Raw genomic sequence first — 13,827 nt, 5'->3', positions numbered from 1 at the left:
TCCATACTCCTTGGTTAAACATCTAAGAAAATCCCTAAGTGATCTATTTGTGACCTTAGTTTGACCATCAGATTGTGGATGTTATGCTCAAGACATGGCAAGACTAGTTCCTAGCCTTTTCTATAGAGTCCTCCAAAACTATACAATGAACTTGGAATCCCTATCTGACACAATGGTTAAAGGTAACCCATGGAGTCTCATAATCTCCTTGAAGAATAGCCCTACAATGCTTGAGGCATCATTAGTGATTTTACATGGCAAAAAGTGTGCCATTTTTTAACATCTATCTACGATAACACAAATACTATCAAAACCATTTTTGGTCTTGGGTAGATCCAAAACAAAGTCCATTTTACAAAGTTCCAAGGTTTAGAAGGTATTGTTAGAGGTGTATAAAAGTCTGCATTAGAAGTGACTCCTTTAGCTCTTTGGCATACCATGCAACTATTCACAAATCTCCTAACACAAGACTACATATTAGGCTAGTAATAAAATCCCTTTACTAGTTTAAGGGTCTTATCTAGGCCAAAATGAATTGAAAGAATACCAAAATGTTTTTCTTTTATTATATTCTCCCTCATAAAGCACTTTGGGATACATAACTAACTACCTTTAAAAAGAAGACTTTCTTGAATGAGAAAATTAAAGTATTCATTGTGATACCTATCACCAAGCTCTAAAAAAACCTTATATGCAATCTTTAAGTCTTTATCCTCTTGGTACAGTTCTTTAAGTGCTGAAATTCCAACACTCTCCAACTAGATCTCCTAAATGGTAAGATTTCTCCTGCACAAGGCATCTGCTACCTTGTTAGCCACCCCTTTTTTATGCTTGATGGTGAAAGTAAATGAATGCATGTAATCCACCAATTTAAGATGCTTGTGATTCAACTTTTCTTGTCTGTTCAAAAATCTTAAAGCATGGTTATTAGTATAAATAAAAAATTCTTTTGGAAAAAGGTAGTGCCTCCACTTCTTGAGTGATTAGACCATGGCATACATTTCTAAGTCATAAGTGGAGTATTTTTTCTTAGCTTCATTCAAATTTTCAGTAAAAAAGCCCACATTCCTACATTCCTGACTTAAAACACCACCTATGGCTTTTTTACTTGCATCACATTCAATGGTGAAAACTTTATGAAAATCTGGTAACACTAGTATGGGTTGTTGGGTCACCCTTGTCTTGAGGTATTCAAAAGACCTATTTGCTTCATCTGTCCACATAAACTAACATTTCCTCCCCCCTTTGATAGTGTTTATCATTGGTGCAAAAAATCCACTAAAATCGTTTATAAATTTTCCTATTAAAGCTTGCTAGGCCATGAAAACTTTTTACCTCACCTGCAGCTCTTGGGGTAGGCTAGTTTAGAATAGTTTCCACCTTTGAGGGATCCATCTTGAAGTGCCCCTTAGAGATAATAGAACCAAGAAATATTATCTCTTCCTACAAAAACATACATTTTTCCAAGTTTATCTTTAGGTGTTCTTCATGCAACCTTCTCAACACCATATCTTGATGGATTAAATTCTCATTTATATCCATGTTGAAGATACAAAGAGGTTTATGAATGGTTTGAGGACTTCATTCATTAGCCTTATGAAAGTACTAGGGGAATTTGAGAGGCCAAACGGCATGACTACCCATTCAAACAAGCCTTCATTGGTTTTAAAGGTTGTTTTCCATTCATCCCCTTCCCTAATTATTATCTGGTGGTAACCACTCTTTAGATCAATCTTAGAGAAATACCTTGCTCCACCTAAGCAATCCATGAGGTTTTACATTCTAGTCATAAGGAACCTGTATCTTATTGTAATCCTATTAATGGCTCTAGAGTATGTACATATCCTCCATGTACCATCTTTCTTGGTAGCCAATACTTCTAGGACTGCACAAGGACTTATACATTTCCTAATGAATCCCTTCTCTGGTAGTCCCTAAATTTGTCTTGCAATCTCAGAGTTCTATTTTGGATTCAATTTATAGGTAGAATTATTTGGTAGTGTGGCACTTGGAATCAATTTGATGCAATGACTTATTTCTCTCTTGGGTGACAAGGTGTCTAATTTCTCATTTGCTACTATTCCTTGGTATTGTTGTAATAATTCTTGTACTTTCTTTGGCCTTATGTTCCTCAACGTTTCTTGACTTTATTCTTTAATCTAGGTTCTATTGTTGGTTTCATGATAATGGAAAAATAGGGTGTATCCTTCTCCTTGAGGATTTTCAAGAATTCCTTCTCTCCAATTTGTAAGACATCACTCTTGAAGACTCTTTCCTTCTCACCATTAGACAAGGGCTTCACTATGTAGTTGATCCCATCTTTAGTCAAGCTATAAACATTTTTTTTTCTCCGATGTTGGGCATCCACATCAAACTACCAAGGCCTTCCAAGAAGGAGATGGCATGCATCCATACCTACAACCTCACACAAAATATTATTTCCTGATTTAGAAATCCACCCAACACTGCTCATATACCATAGTCTTCTACTCTTCTTTCAACCAAGAGACTGTATAAGGTGTGGGATGAGGGATTTTTTTGAGCCCAACCTTCTTAATAATTTCAGTGGATGCTAGATTTTTAGAAGATCCACTATCTATAATAACTTTACACACTTTCTCACTCACCTTTTAGTTAGTCCTAAATAAATATTTCCTCTATTGTGGTTCCTTAATGGGTTTTTATTTAAAAGTCTTATTAAACATTATGCATTCACATTGCTTTGGATCTATAGACCTTGATTGTGTGGTATGGTAGGAGGTTGTACTCTAACAATAATCTTATTGTGTCTCTTGTGTCAATTGGATCCTCCTATCACCTCTTTGATTGTTTCCACCAACATTTTCCTTGGTTGGACACCTAAAGGATTGGTGACCAACTTGGTTATAGGAGAAGTGTTTCCCTTTAAATAAATTATGACCTCTACCTCCAAATATCCCCCTACTATTTCCTCTACCACCTCTAGAGTTTTTCCTTGGTGGATTGTCCCTCTCTTGGTCTAGATTGCTTGATTCTCCTTGATTTTTGTTGAAGTTTCTACTCTAAAACTTGAGCCTTCCTCTCAAGCTTTTTCCTCTTCCTCCTCTATTATTCTGATCTCCCTTCCTCTCTTTTTTATCTTCAATCTTCATATCTAATTGGAAGCATTTATAAATAGACTCCATAGACACTAGAGTGAATTCACCCTAAATACTATACTTAAGACCATTTATGTACGTAGCCAACTTTTACTTATCACTTGTAGAACTTTTCTCCTTTAAAGATAAAGAATGGAATTATTATGTATAGGCACTTACATCTAGGTCTCTTTGCTTCAAGTTTTGTAGGTTCTTGTGGACCATGATCTCATAGTCCTCTAGGATGAATTTCTTTTTGATCTCCTCCTTCATCCTCTTCCAAGTTGATATGAGTGTCTTTTCTTCCTTTTCTCTCTCATTCTGCAAGAAGTTCCACCAACTAAGGGTTGGTCCCTTCAACTAGGATTTGGAAATCTTAATGTTATAGTTTTTATGTACATCATCATATTCAAAGTGATTATCAAGGGCTTCCAACTAGTCCATGCACTCCTCTAGTTCCAACTTACTATAGAAAATGGCTAGGTCTCCATAGTCCTTCTTCTTTCCCCTTTCTAAGGCTGCAAGCATATCCTTTTGATCTTCTAACATGTTTATTGGTCTAAGAGGATCTTCTTACACTTCTTTTTTCTCTAAATCTTCATTATCTCCTCTCTTTACCTGCCCCTTCAACTTGTCTAACTCTCTTCTTATGGCCCTATTCTCAGCCCTGATTGGTCTACTTTTTTCCATTTGCTCCTTTACTATCTTGGCTAACTCCATATTGGTCACTCTCAAAGAGATTTGCCTATCCCTTTCTTTTCGTTTAGACATCTTGTCTCATGTAGACTCCTTAATCAAAATCAAAGTGGCTCTGATACCACTTGATATAGAGACTTAGTAGCGAAAGGTGGTTTTGTTCACAAATTGCAATATTGCTCAATCCCTTGAGAAATTTCTTACTTATCCAAAGGTGTGGTTTCAAAGGTTTTTAAAGTCCCACTCATTCTCCACAATGTCAACTTTATATCATTACTAAGATCCTACAATAACTTCCCTTCACCAATCACCAAACTATGAAAATTAAAAAATTGTACTTATTAGTCCTAGTAGCAATTAGGCCTTACAATCTGGTTTATCCAAACTTACTCTAGATTTCTCCAAAAGACTTGGTAAATGAATTATGGATTTTAATACCATTTTGGGAGTTCCTATAGACTACAAGGTTTTGGACTCCAAGCATACTCTAACATCCTAGAATGATCCTAAGACTCACAAACCTAACAGGCCTAATTAGGTGTAGTTTCTTAAGGAACCATCCTAAAATGGTTCATGGGATTGAAATGTTGATGCCAAAAAGTTTCCTAACTCTAGACTACACCAAATCCACCATCACTTAGCCTAGGGAAAGGAAGGAAAAATAGAAAATTCCATTCCCCAAGTCTATACTTTTGAAATCTATTTTATCATCATCCTAACTTGATCCCTCCAAGTTGGCATATAAATCCACTAGTGGGAAGTCAAGTTAGGGCCCTATTTTGATGAATACCCTAGTTGCAAGGGTTTGGTAGACTAGTTTTACAAGAATCACCACAACTTTATTCATACTTAATGAAATAATTTCGAAAAAAATCCAACAACATTTCAACTCTCCCCTCTATCCAACCATATCACTTGCAAATTTTAGAACATTCATATAGAATCATACCAATAAAAATTACAGCAAAATGTGCATAGAAATACCATTTATTTTATTGATTTCAAAATTGTCCTTCCGTACAATGGTGCTCTCTAACTGGAGAGAGACAAAAACATGTCTAATATATCCTTCCTCAAATGACTACAACCATATTTTGGATGTTAGAGGTCATTTTGCAAGTTTTGCAACTTCTTGTCAAACTTTTGCAATAAAGTGTGGTTTTTCTTTAAACAACAAAAAATCAACTCCTAACCTTACTAAATGACTAAGATAAGTTCTAAAACATATCTAAAACTATAAATTATACTTTTTTGGCCTTATTCAATCAAATTTAAGAAAATAATCCTAACTAAGGGTCATATAGGAAAAATGCAAACAAGATTTATAAAACATCTTGAAGCATTTTCCTTCAAAAGTGACCAAGACCTAATAAGAATAATCTCAAATATAATCATGATTATGCCAATACTAGTTTTTGTTGAAGATGTAGGACCCTTATTCCTTTTCCTTGCATGGGTTCCCTATACTAGTGCATATATTGATGCAAATTGGCTAGGCAGTATGGATGACAGAAAGAGCACCAGTAGTGGAGCATTCTTTCTTGGAGGAAGATTGGTTTCTTTGCTAAGAAAGAAGAAAGAATGTATTTCCCAAAGTACAACTAAGGTAGAGTATGTTGTAGTAGAAAATAACTATAATCAAGTTATGTGGATGAAGTAGATGCTAAAGAATATCAAAATTGAGTTTGAAGGACCTGTTATGATTTACTATGATAACACAAGTATAGTGAGTATGTCTAAGAATCCTGTATTGTATTCTAAGACTAAGCATATATCTATTAAGTATCATGTGATGAGAGAGAAATCATTAGAAAAGGAAATTAGATTGGAGTATGTGAGTACTAAAGATCATATTATAGATATCTTTATGAAGCCTTTTCCTAAAGATACATTTGAGTACTTGAGAGGTATGATTGGGGTTATTCCCCTACCTACTTATGAATAGGTGATGCAGTAAGTGTATCAGTCCAGTGTTACAAAGCACTATTGTTAGACTAGAATGAATTTTGATTCTTCTCATATGGGGGAGTATCTGTGATGATCTAAGTCATTGAGGAATCTTGGTATTTGGTATTGAAAGGTGTCTTTGGACACTCAAGATGGTTGAAGACTTGGTTCAACATATTTAGCAATTGGTATGTAAAAATTGGTATATTGTAACATTGAGGCCTTTGACATTGATGTTAATAGGGGAGAGTACACATGAAAAACATCTCCTAAGGTATGGAGGAGACAATATGCATGAAGAACTACATGAATGAGGGAGAAATATCTCTTTAGGGAGATTTAGAAAGATTCATGTAAGGAAGCAGAATATGTACTTGATGTATTATGAATTTTTTAGTGTGAAGTAAGTAATTATTGTCAAAGAAGTAGGAGTATGCACTTGTTGTGTTGAGATCCTTTTAGCTTGTGGACATTTGGTGCTAGTTAGCAGCAACAATAAAACATTGTTTGGTATTCTTGGAACTTAGATGTTTTTCATGTATGTTTCCATCAATACCAAAGGGGGAGATTGTTAGCATGAATGATGATGATACTACTTTGGGGGAATATCCTAGGAATTGGAGAGTATTTTTATATTTCATTCATAAGTGTGTTTGTTATTGATGTCAACATAGTATGGTTTCTATACAGACTGGCTAAGTAGTAGACATAGATCTTGATGGTACAGACAATAGTTTGATTTTTTGGGGATGCATAGTCATGGACATGTTCTACATTTTGTCTTGATGATGTGGTCAAGTGCATAGATTCTAAATCAAAGTTGTACAAAATTTGTACCTAATTTTTAGTTCTTGATGTTTGTTTTCTATATTACATTTGAGATGTAGTAAAGATATGTTTAGTCAAGTAGTGACAAAGGATAGTCTATTGTTGATGTCAGCAAGTGTGTAAGCCTTAGTATTGCATGTGTGAAGTTTTGTCTAGACTATGAGCTGACAGTTCTATTATAATTGTAATTAATAAATTATCTTATTATAATTAATTAGGAAAGCCTCAAGGCTGACTCAAGGAATCATTATGAAGATATAGTATAAAGGAAAGGTGTTTTCCTTGTTTATAAAGCTTGTGAGCATTGCATGAAGTGTGAAGCGTGAAAATGAGAAGAGTTTTTGATGAATGCATGTAAGTGATTCGAGGGATTATTGGATGCAATTTTTTTGATCTAGTTACAAGATCAGAAGAAGCTGAAGTTCAATTGATAGGATAGAGAAAGAGGAAGAAGTAGTATAGTTCATTTATATTATTCTATAAGGAATAATACAAAGATCATTTGGATAGTGGTTACATTGGTCTTATCCTTGAATTTTTTTGGGCAATGGGTCCAAATATCTTCCACAAATCCTAATAGGGTTGGCACAACTCCTGACATGGTTGGAATCTCTTAACAGGGATTCAAAGTCTCCTAATAGGGACTCATATGTACTGATTATATTCATAGACTCATAAAAGGGTCCATCTTCTGACAAGGAATATTTATATTAGTACATTATCTTGTGGGTACCATCCCCACTAAGGTTTTCCCTCTAATCAAGGATTTCCCTAATTAACATATCTAGTGTTATTATGTATGAGTATCTTGTTGTGGTTTCAATTTATATTTCTCATATTGTTAAGTTTGTTTAAGGTTGATAATTGTGATATTAATTGGATAACTAATTCACCCTCTTCCCCTTTTATCTATATCAGTAGACTATATATTCTAAAAAATATTTGTCAAAGAAAACATCATATGCAAAATCCTAAACCTATACTTACTAGTTACTATTTTTACTGCAAGAAACAAGGACATCAAATACATGTGTGTAGGTCAAGAATGAGGACTGCATCTACTACAACTAGATTTGAAGGATATTGGTATAATATCAAAAGTATGTGCATAGAGCTTATGAATATAGATCTAGGATAGAACCTTATTTAAAAAATAAAAGGTAGAATTATGCATCTAATAATGTGTGTTCCAAATGTCACAAGTTTGGACATATAAATAATTATTTTAGGACTCAAGTGCATTCAACAAATCAAAAAAAACACAAAGGTAAAGGTAAAGTAGACATTGAACAAATAAAGAATCAGATGAATCAAAAATGGAAAAATAAAGAAGAAGATGGAAATAGTGGAACAAATGGAGTTAAGGTCACCCAATCCAATGGAGAAGGTGATCATGTCATCTCAAACAAAGAAAGGTATGCATGGAATTGCATATTTAATTGATATATCATACATCACTTCCTTACATGAACTGTGCCAAATTTCATATTTGCATATATGAAGATGAATAAGAATATATTTATGGAGGGTTTTTGGACAATAGTAAAATTCTCTATGTCAATTGAGCATTGAAACATGGGCTGAGCACTTCAAAAGTGAAATGGTAGAGAACGAGTGATATGGAAGAGATCGACATGTAAAGAAAATATCTAGTCCAAAGGCACCAATATCAATTGAGATAGTTGGCTTCCACCTACCTAAGTACACAAAATTAATGGAGACCCTTAAAAGATCAAAAGAAGGTATATATAAAATTTTGAAAAAATTATCCCATATCTTTCATACAAATTAAAAGAGCACATAGAGATTTGGAAATTTGAGTGACTAGAAAAATATTTCAAGAGTGATTTGGACAAGAAGCTTAAACAAGTGAAGATCTAAACTATGCTAAGTAATTTAGAGAAAAAATAAGAGACTTCAAACCCTAATAGAGGATATAGAAGCTTCATCTACCATAGGAATGAGCCAAAAGAGGTTAGTAAAATCTAATTGGTGAAGAGTGACCTTTTCCTCCACCAAATTTTTGTGCTATTCCAAAAATTACAATGAAAGGAGATTCAATGGGTGCACTATCCTCACATTGCCCAAAGTTATTATGATCCATGATGTTAGGAGTTGTTATATGAGTAAGATCAAAGAAGTAGGAGATTATGAGATAAGAGAAGCATATGAGAAGTTATGTAATGAAGAAATATTGAAGGATGAATTTAAAGTTGTTGAAAGGAAAGGGTTAACTTGTGCTCTAGAATTTCTAATAAATTTCAACATTGAATGGATTAAATTTTTTTTGAGAAAAATCCATGATATGAAGTTTTGGTTATAGAATGGACCTATGGAGATCATGAAGAAAATTATTCACAAACTTACATTCTATCCAACCCTAGATAAGAAGAAAACCATGTGATGCCTGAGTCGAGAGGAAATTGAGGAAAATATAGGTTTCAAGTGGAATGGAAAAGGACTATCCATTACAAATATTTATAATCCACTAATTAAATCTGATGTGAGATTTATAGCTCACAAATTTTACCAATTAAGCAGATTGAACAATGTTTAATGTATGGAAGTGGATCAAGCATGGAAGATAGTGATGAAAGATCATGAATATGATCTTGCTGAGCTTCAAAGACTACAATTAGCAAAGAATCTATCATCTATTAGAAAAGCAAAGAACTTAATGTGTAAGTTTGGATCCCTCATTATATGTATTTTTTTTACATACTGAAATATTTTCCTAGTGTTGGTGATATTGTTTGGGAGAAAAAAAAACTAGTGACTAGATAGATAAACAAATAGTCTACTCAATTAGGAGTAAATTTTGAGAATGTCATGGATGCTTATTTTGAGGAATTCAAGAAAAGAATGAAGAAGAGGATGAAAATACCTGAGGAATTGGTTACAAGGTATTACAATGACATATTTTTTCTTGTAGATATAGATAATACATATCCCATGTTTAGAGACTTAGAGGATGATAATCCACCCTTTGTTACTACTATTCTACAAGAAGAGGATTTCATGCCTCATACTTCTCTCCTTTGGGGAGAACCCAGGGTCACCCACAATGATGTTGAGGCTTCTACCTCTAGACCACATGAATATGATGAATCTGACCATGATGATCCTAACAGAGGAAGGATAAGAGAGAACATTTTTTGCTTGATCGCTAGGAATCAAAGTACAAATTTTGGAAAATATGAATGGGAGTACCTTTCAAATGCATCTTGTGAGCTAGGGGAGGATGTCATCCATTCTTATGCTACCCAAGCAAACATAGTTGAAGAATCTAGTCTAGGTTCTAACGAGTTTGGTTCACAAAATGCTCTAGTAGATTAGATTTGGATTCTTTTGGAGATTTTTCTATAGACTCAGCCTCTCATGTCACCAAAGATGAATCCTTTTGTATCAATAACTTAGAAGTATCCACTTCACTCTTATTACTCCACCCTAGTCTCATAGATTGGCCTATTCATCACCAAATACTAACAGTGTCATCTTTTCAAAATGACTATGAGATCAATTGCTACCTGAAAGCTATTGAACTCATGATCTCTTCCACCAATGAGACCATGTTTAACATGACAGAATCAAATATTAAGTACCTCGATCAGAAAATCAAAAGAGAAAAATAGGTAGTTAGATGGTGAAAACCACTTTGTGGTGGTATCTGAACCCCAAAAAAGTGAAAAAAAGATCTATCTAAAGGTGAAAACCTCTTTGAGGCACCTAAAGATAAGGTACTTCATAGCCTTCCCAGTTATTTTTAGGAAAGATCATAAGTTCTTATTAAACATGTGTAATCTATTAATTTTGGTACAGAAGAGGCTCCCAAAATCATTCATGTGGCTCAATCTCTATTAGTGGAAGAAAAGGAAAACTTTACTAAGTTCTTTCAAGAAAATAAAATCTTCTTTTCTCAGACCTATTCAAATATGCTTAGTCTTGACACGAATTTAATCATGCATCATTTTCTATCACTCCTAGTGTCAAAAATGTTAAGCAAAAGTTGAGGAAAATGCATCCACATGTGGCTTTCTTGGCCAAGGAAGAACTACAAAAGATCCTAAGTGCAATTTTTATTAGAGTTGTTGATTGTGTAGAGTGTATTTCAAACATTGTACTTGTGTCTAAACATGACAAGTCCATTCGAGTATGGACCAATTTTAGAGACTTGCATAAAGCATTCCCTAAGGATGATTTTCCACTACCAAATATAGACATGATAGTGGATTATCAAATGTACTCTTTGATGGATGACTTCTCTAGGTACAACCAAATCAAAATTACTCCTACAAATGAAGAAAAAATAACCTTTACATGTGCATGGGGTTTGGAACTTCATGCCCTTTAGGTTAAAGAATGTAGGAGCTACCGATCAATGAGCCATGACCACCATCCTCCATGACATAATGTTGATGACTATGTTGATGACACATTGTCCAAATCTAAAAGAGGCATGCATCTTGATGACCTTAGTTTGATATTGGACCGTATAGAATAATTTCATCTTAGGTTAAATCCAAAAAAATGTGTCTTTGGTGTCACATTAGGTAAATTGTTAGGCTATATCATATCAAAAAAATGCATTGAAGTTGATACCAAAAAGGTGTAAGCCATCATGGAAATGCCTCCTCCTAGGAATATTAGTCACGTAAAAAGTCTTCATGGACATCTACAATCTATTAGGAGATTCATATATTGGTTGAAAATGCTCAATCCTTTAACAAGAACCTGCACAAAGGCTCCACATATATTAGGAATGAATATTGTCAACAAATCTTAGATCAGATCAAAGGGTATTTGGAAAAACCTCTAGTATTAATGCCACCCATACAAGGAAAACCTTTGATACTATATATCTCACATTTAGTTTCTTCCCTAGGAACACTATTAGCACAAAGTGATAAGACTAAAAAAGAACATGTTATTTACTACATCGGTCACACTTTGGTGGCTTATGAGATGATCTACAACAACATTGAGAAGGCTTGCCTTCTGGTGGTATTTTCCTCCCAAAATTTTAGAAACTACATTTTGGCTCACATAGTGCACCTCATTACAAAAAATTTATCCCCTCAAATATTTACTAAGTAAAGATGTGATTACTAATCATCTAGCTAAATGGATGATGATTCTCTTTGAAAAAACATTCAATACATTGTACCACAAAGTTATCAAGGGGAAAACTATTATTGATCAACTGGCTAATTTTCCACTACCAGATACAATTCCTATATAGATCAAGTTTCCTGATGCTTCCACTATGTATGTCATTGAAAGAACTTAAAAAATATTCTTTGATGGTTCTCACACCCAGAATGGGGCTAGAGCAGGCATTATGTTTGTTACACCTCATGGGTACACAATACCAAAGTCTTACAAACTCTTGTTTCCTTACACTAACAATATTGCAAAGTATGAGGCTTTAAAAAATGAGATTAAAATGACTTCAAAGTGGAGGATCATAGAGTTTCATATCTATAGAGACTCCCAACTTATTATTAACTAGGTTAATAGTGATTACCAAACCAAAGATGAAAAGTTGGTACTCTACAAGAAATTAATCAATTTTATATGGAACTATTTCAGATTTGTGACATTTCAACAAATTCCTAGAGTAGAAAACAAGGTTGCAGATGCTATGGCTACCCTAGCATCTATTCTTCAGTTACAAGAACATGAATCATGTTTTGAGTTCCTAGTGGAAGAATTACATCATCCCTCATATGACTCCTCTAATAACCATGTGATATAAACCATTGTTGGTCACAATTCATCTCACTATTCCACCAATTTCTCCTACCTCTATGATTGTATTAACCCTAACAATTTCATGCACAACCAAAAATACCAACTCCTTTGCAATGTCTCACACTACACCTTGGTCTTTGGTGACTTGTATAGGAAAGGTCTAGATGGAATCCTTCTTAGGTGTCTAGAAATAGAAGAGTCTGAAAAGGAATTAACCAAAGTCCACAAAGACATTTGTGTGGCATACTCTAACGACCTTACACTTGCTCAAAAACTACTTAAGGTAGACTATTATTGGCCAACTATGTAGGTTGACGCTATTCACTATGCTAAATCTTGTAAGAAATATCAGCTACATGGTAATTTGATTCATGCTCTTGGATGTGAGCTCATACCTTTTGTTACATATTGACCATTTTAGAAGTGGGATTTTGATTTAGTAGGAAAGATTCAACTAATTTCATCTAGTTGTCACAAATTTATCATTATAGAGACTAAATAGTGATGAATATAATTATTGCCTCTATTTCATGATAGTTTTTAAACACTTTCTTAATACTCTGTTTCATTTTATCAAGACATTTGTGAACCTATATTTACCTGAACCAATGATTAACCTATGGGTAGATAGTATGTCACCTTTTGCCAATATCATATATATGATTGAATATTTCATATAATTATCAAAATGTGTGTTCTTATGTTTGAATTTAATTTGAAAATGCTTATTCACAATTATCTCTACATTATAACTAACCTATTAGCAATGAAGATGAAGATGATTGGAAGAATTCAAATATGAATATTGAAGACAACCAATATCATTCAAGGAGAAAAGAACGTGGAGATGTAGCCATGGTGGAGAAATTCATCATGGTTCCAAAGGACACGATAGTGAGTATGGAGGAGCTATGAAGACTTACTGTATTCTCTACATTTATTATTATTCCAAGCGGTTGTTTAGACTTTATTATTCCTGCCTTAAGTCGTTATCTCTTCTTCCTGCCTTGAGTTGTTATTTTCTTCTTTCTTTCCTATGAATTTATAGCTAGGTTGTTTACTTTTCTATTTTAGAATAAGCATCAATCTCTTATATATAGGAATCAGACCAAGTGTGTTAGTTTAGTTAGTTAAAAGGAGAAAATTTATGAGAACAGACTATTAACTTTTATAGTGAGTTGTGTTTCTACAGTTCTATGTTTTGTTTCTATGTAATGCATTTTTGAAATGTAATGAAATAGTTTTTGGATTCTATTTTATGTTATTAGATTAGATTAGGATAGTATTGATTTATTTCCATGCATTTTTAGTATTGCACATAGAAGTTGTATGTTCCTTCCTATAGCATCATACTTCGTGAATGTTCCTGCAACATTTATGAGAACAATTATAGTAGATGAACTAAGTTGGAATTTATGTTAGTCTTTCATTGTATTTCTAGTATTCATAGAGTTAAGCATTCTAGTTTCTTGCATCAATAGTGTAAGTT

Source organism: Cupressus sempervirens, chromosome 11, assembly GCF_028749045.1.
Source record: "Cupressus sempervirens isolate cs-2001-9-10 chromosome 11, ASM2874904v1, whole genome shotgun sequence".
Taxonomy (NCBI): Eukaryota; Viridiplantae; Streptophyta; class Pinopsida; order Cupressales; family Cupressaceae; genus Cupressus; species Cupressus sempervirens.
This window is presented reverse-complemented; position numbering follows the sequence as displayed.